Source organism: Rhinatrema bivittatum, chromosome 4 (genome assembly GCF_901001135.1).
Source record: "Rhinatrema bivittatum chromosome 4, aRhiBiv1.1, whole genome shotgun sequence".
Lineage (NCBI taxonomy): Eukaryota > Metazoa > Chordata > Amphibia > Gymnophiona > Rhinatrematidae > Rhinatrema > Rhinatrema bivittatum.
In genome coordinates, this window is record NC_042618.1 from 46547191 (window position 1) to 46554052 (window position 6862).

A 6862-nucleotide genomic window follows, 5' to 3' on the forward strand; every position below is an offset into this window, starting at 1 on the left:
AGAAAAAAAACCATAAAGGTAGGGTTTGGGGGTGGAGAGGAGAGGGGAAGAGGGAGGGAATTTAGGTAAGGGGGTAGGGAAGTTGGAGGGAACTGGGGAAGGCCCGAATGCGTCACTGTGCAGAAATTGTAAAAGTCCCCTCCCCTTGCGTGCGCTGCTTGCACATACGTGTGTGGATTATAAAATCCAGCGTGCATAGCCCACGGATTTTCTAACACGTGCACGCCAGCACCACATCTTAAATAATTGAGACTTAAATTATAGTATGAGAATGGCATGGTTTGAATCTACCGTCTTTGTACCTGCTGTCTAACCAGACTGCGACATACTGTTCTGTTTTCTATTACTATAAATGCAGCTGTTATTGGAAGCACACACAAGCCTGGAAAAATTTGAGACTGGGAATGTCAGTGAGTTTGCAGATAATAACTTTTTATTGGACTATATTTATGGCTAGCTTTTGAGAGCTATACACCATTCCTTCTTCAGGTCAGTTTAATAAAAATGTATTGCCTACAATTTATTTATTTATTTAAAAACCTTGTAGCCTGTACTATCAACATTTCTAGGTGGGTAACAATCATACATATATAAATAAAATAAAACAAAGCATTATCAATACAAAGAACAGGGTGGCACCAATTGAATCAATAGCAAGACCTTGGAAATAGCAGTTGCGAGCCAAAAGCCAAATACAATGTAATTAAACTCCTCAAAAGCCCAGCATTCTTCTGGCTTTAGCTATCGCCTTGTCACATTGCATTGCCAACTTCAGATCATTGGACACTATCACCTCAAGGTCCCTCTCCCAGTCCGTGTACATCAGTCTTTCACCCCCCATCACATACAGCTCTTTGGATTACTGCACCCCAAATGCATGATTCTGCACTTCTTGGCATTGAATCCCCACTTTTAATTTAATTCTAACTAGCATCAATCTTAAACAATACTTTAAATCATTTTTCAGAAAAATCTTTATACAAAATATCTATTAGCTAAAAACAACCATATCCCTAATATACTTCACATAAGAACATAAGAAATTGCCATGTTGGGTCAGACCAAGGGTCCTTCAAGCCCAGCATCCTGTTTCCAACAAAGGCCAAACCAGGCCACAAGAACTTGGAAAGTACCCAAACACCAAGAAGATCCCATGCCACTGATGCCAGTAATAGCAGGCCATTCCCTAAGTCAATATAACTAACCACCATGGGATCAGTAATATACTACACACTCATACCTCATGCAACCCATTCATACACACAAAATCTACCCCAGTAAATCAGTATGAGGTACCACCCTTCCAAAAAGAGTGACAAATAAATCTTTTTTAGTAACTATATAAATAAATGCATCAATGCAGTGAAAATTGCCAACGCTTGAATGTTGCTTAACCAGGAGGAAATCTTGTTGATTACAACAAAAGATAAAAGTTTATTTTACATTTGAGTTGCAAGACAACTGTTGATCAGTGGCATACTAAGGGAGGGTGTGTGGAGGGTGCAGTCTGCTACGGGTGACCTCTAGAAAGGGGGTACCAGCCAGGAGGAAGGTCGACGGCCTCGAGCGGTGCCTATCCCACTCATGGTGGAACCCATCGTGCTTGTATCTGAAGACTAAGGAGGCCCCGGTGGGCCACAAGCGGAGCCCATCCCACTCACGGCTGAGGACGAAGGAGGCCCCACTGGGTCGCGAGTGCAGCCCACCTCGCTGACGGCTGAAGATGAAGGAAGTCCCAGTGGGGTGTACGTGGAGCCCATCCTGCTCATGGCTGAAGACGAGGGAGGCACCAGTGGACCATGAGCGGAGCCCATCCCGCTTGCAGGCAAAATGGAAGGAGGCCTGGCAGGCCATGAGTGGACCCCATCCCACTTGAGAAGCAGCTAACAACTGACCGACACAGCCTGTGGGTGTGTGTGTAGAATGACAGGCACAAGAGGGGGTATGTGTGATTTGGAGCCTGTGTGCCTGAGTGAGGATATGTGTGAGAGGGAACCCATGTGAAGGGATGTGAGTGAGAGAGAGAGCCTAAGTGCAGGGGGGTATATGAGTGTGCAAGAGAGAAAATGAGCCTATGTGAGTGCCTGTTTGCCAGAGAGAGATGAAGCCTATGTGATGGGGAGGGGTATGTGCAATAGAGAGAGGGAGTCCATATGAAGGTGCATGTGTGTGTGTGCAAGAGAGAGGGAACCTCTGTGAGGGTGTGTTTGAGTGAGAGGACAAATGCGAGAGAAAGAGAGGGAGCATATGGGGGGGGGGAGGGTGTGTGAGAGAGGGAACCTGTGTGAAGGGGTGTGTTTGTGTGAGGGAGAGACACATGGAGGGAGCCAGTGTGCAAGAGAGAGAGGGAGCCTGTATGAGGGAGAGGGGAACCAGAGATTTCTGGGGGGAGGAGGAATGGAAAAGTGAACCTTGGGGGGAGGTGCCAAAGGAATTATCCACCCCGGGTGCCAAATACTATAGGTACGCCACTGCTGTTGATATAGTAATCACATGGATTACAACAGCAAGTGTTTTGGAGGTGGTTTAATCATATATGACAATTGTAAATTAATAAAATCAATTGTGGGACATTGACAAGATATGCTTTTAAAAAAAAAAAAAGTGGTGAATCAAAGAAGAAAATTATTTTAAAAAGGAGAATAAAATTACAATTTCATTAAAAGAGAAATAAAAATTGTGACAGGGAAGGAGGAGGTTTTCTGGACCCATGATTGAAACTGGAGGACTCCTAGGGTGAATGCCCAACTGATTTTAAATATCTGCACTGAGGTCCTTTCCTCCTATATATGGGACTAATTTTGTATGCAAATAGTATTTAAGATAGCATCACAACTTTCTGATAAAGGACAGGCATCTACGTGCAAGTTAAAAACTCCTAAAACCAAAAAAATTCTTAATGTTAGCATTAAATGATAGCAAAACATTGACCACATTTGAGGGATATGTACTTAAAAACACTGGAGGGGGCCCCTATAAATCAAACATATACTCTAGGAATAAGTAGAAATTGCCAGCACCTCAAAGTTGGAAGTAGCCTCCCTCTGTACCAACGACATACCAAGGGAGGTTTTTGCAACAATCAAGCAAGGGCCTTCCTTTCCTTCTATTTAATCTACGCTGAGAGAAAAACTGATAGGCAAGTAAGCATAGCTGATTCAATAGAGTGATATTGGTATCAAGTAACCATTTTTCAGTAATACAGAACAAATCTGTTTGTTTTATCTCTCAATAAATCATCACAAAGTTTCTTATGAACCGCTTGACCATTATTCAGGAAATAGTCAAAAATGCAGAGCTGGGGGGAGCATATGTATTACATGTGGGCAAACTTCTCTGTTGACCTGTATTTCTATGTCTGTAAGTGGACATATAAAAGTGAATTTTAAAAGCCTGGCATGCGCCCAAACCGGTGAGATATGCACACAAGTTGAGCCAACGGGCCCAGAGTGGATTTTAAAAGCCGCCCGCGTACGTGCGTGCCTGCTGCTATGCTCGCAAATGAAAAGTTCCAAAAACAAGGGGCGGACTGTGGGCTTGGTCTGGGTGGGGCTTTGGGCGTTCCTGGAGTTCACATTGAAATCTGCACCTAAATACTTACATGCACAGGGGTAGATTTTAAAAGCACGCGCAGTGTACAGGTGCACGCGCTACCTGGCACGTGCACATGTACGCCTGATTTTATAACTTGTGCGTGCAGTCGCGCACGCAAGTTATAAAATCAGGGGTCAGTGCGCGCAAGGGGGTGCACAATTGTGCACCTTGCGAGTGTCGAGCCGCACTGCCTTCCCCGTTCCCTCCCCCCTAACCTGACTTTCCCACGCCTTCCCCTAACCTCTCCCTCCCCCCCCCCAGCCCTACTCTAACCCCCACTAAAATTTGTATCTTACCTTTTGCGCCTGCCTCCGGGCAAGCACAAGTTGCGCGCACCAGCATCCTGCCGGCAAGCGATCCTCCAACACAGCAGCAATGGCCAGTCTGTCGGAAGCCTCTGGCCCCGCCCTGCCCCCGGACTGCCCATTTAGTAAAGCTCCGGAACTTACACGCATCCCGGGGCTTTACGCGCATCGCCGGGCCTTTTTAAAATAGGCCCAGTGCGCATAACCCTTTTAAAAACTGGCCCACAGGCGCACGTCAGGATCTCCCGCCACGTAACTTTACTTCTGCTATAGATGACGTGCAAGTAATAAAATAAATACAAATAGATTGGTGGGGTTTTAAAGGGTCGGGGGCTAACAAGGGAGAAGGGAGGTTAATAAACTAGGGGAGTTTGGAAATCCTATTCCTTACCTGGGCAAACTGGGAATGAACTGGTAAAAATTGGTAATGGCGTCGGCGCACGTGTCTTTTGAAATCCCCCCACTTACGCAATAGAAGCGGCGTTTGCGCACATAGGTGTGTGTTTGCTTATAATTGCATGCATGTGTGTGCACGGTCAGGCTAATTTATAACATGCACCCATATAAGCATATGTTATAAAATAGCCACATCCCCCAGCGTGGGCCGACGAACACATGCACATGTGCACCTGCACACTTGTTTAAAAGTGTATCAACCACTTATTTTATTTGAAATATTTATACTGAACTTACTGAAAATATTAAACATTATTTTCTGAAGATTCGCTTATATGTACAAGTAAAAAAAAAAAAGTAATACTGCCTCATTCCTATTAGATACTGTCCATTGGGATCAATACTGCACCCCAAGGAAAACCAATCCATTCAATAACACAACAAACTTTTCCACAGCTAGGATATTTCATTCTTCACTCTACTACTCCTAGGATATCATAGCTTGCTATCAGAAAACTGCACCTTACAGGACAAACTATTCAAAGAGTGAGGGATGGGATGAGGGGGCTAGGATCTAATTTAAAAGATTAAACCAATATCCACAAAAGATATATTTATATACATATACATTCTGATTATGGTTTGTGCAAAAACACATTGTTTTTGTTATAATCTGGTATGGTTGTGGACCCTGGATCGTAGTGAGAGCTGACTCCACCCACAGGGAGGAGCCCTGTGGGGACTCACTACGATGGGCGTGGCCTCAGCAGAGACGGACACAGATAGGAGAGACTTTATTGTACTGGAATCGTGGGTGATACCCACAGCATGGAGAGAAGACACAGTCCAGAGTAGTTAGGCTGCTCAATGTTGATATCCCTTGTAGTGGTCCGCAGAGCGGGGTACACCAGGGAACTCCTCTCAAGATGATATCCCTTAGGATGGATCTGGTAGTGACCCGCAGCATGGGGTATGCCGAGGATCAGCGTGTAGTAGTTCAGAGAGATGCAGAAGGTCAGCAGAGCTAAGTAGATGATGGTACTTACTCCGGAGTGTAGGAAGGTAGCTGAGATGAGCACGGTAGTGGCCCAAGGCAAGGGGTACACTGGCAGTTCCATCAGCAAGATGGTGGAAGCGATGATAGTCAGGGCCGGTGCAAGGGTATTAGGCGCCCTAGGCGAAACGTCAGCTATGCCGCCCCCCCCCCCCCCCCCCGCCTCCACGCACAATTAACTTACATTGTGCATTAATGAAAATAACGAAGTCTGTATTTATAACAGAACACTTATTTGACATTTTTATGCCATGTAAACCATTGAGATGATTTGTCTTATCGACGGTATAGAAACTTTTATAAATAAATAAATAAAAATAAATAAAATAAACATAAACCAAAGCTATACTTGTTGCTCAAACAAAAAAAGCAGACACATCACATAATATTAAATAATTAAAATGGCAGTTAATCAAGAAAAATAAACTTAAAAAGCCATCTTTACTTACCCCCTTCCAGCAGCTCTCTTACTCCTCTTCCATGTAGGCTGTAGTACACTCCAGAAGCAGCAGTAGTGGCTAAGCTCTATACTCATGGTCCTCTTCCTTAATGCCCATGTCTCTCACACACCACACCATACCAGTCATGCCCCCATGACCAGTTTCTGTCTCTCACACACCAATCATCTCCCAAACAGTCTTTGACAAACACACCAGTCACCTTCCTGAACAGTTTCTCTCATGCCATACACACACAGGCTTCCCATTCCCGTGTTCCACTTACATATATGGGCTTCTCACTCTCATAATCACTTTCTCTTTCTCACACACACTCACCAGTCTCTCACTCCCATGCTTGTTCTCTCCACATGCACAGGCTTCTCATTCCCATAATTACTTTCTTTCTCTCACACACATACACAAACACACACACCAGTCACCTGATCTCTCTCATGCATACACACACACAGGCTTCCCACTCCCATGTTCTCTTTCAGATATACAGGCTTCTCACTCCCATGCTGTATCTCACACACTCCCAGCTTTCTCACTCCCATGCTCACTCTTCACATGCACAGGCTTCTCATTGCCATAATCACTTTCTTTCTCTCTCTCACATACACACAAACACACACCAGTCACCTGTTCTGTCTTACATATACAGGCTTCTCCCTCCCATGCTGTGTCTCACACACACCCAGGTTCTCACTCCCATGCTCACTCTTCACATGCACAGGCTTCTCATTCCTATAATCACTTTCTTTCTCTCTCTCACATACACACAAACACACACCAGTCACCTGTTCTGTCTTACATATACAGGCTTCTCCCTCCCATGCTGTGTCTCACACACACCCAGGTTCTCACTCCCATGCTCACTCTTCACATGCACAGGCTTCTCATTCCTATAATCACTTTCTTTCTCTCTCTCACATACACACAAACACACACCAGTCACCTGTTCTGTCTTACATATACAGGCTTCTCTCTCCCATGCTGTGTCTCACACACACCCAGGTTCTCACTCCCATGCTCACTCTCTTCACATGCACAGACTTCTCATTCCCATAATC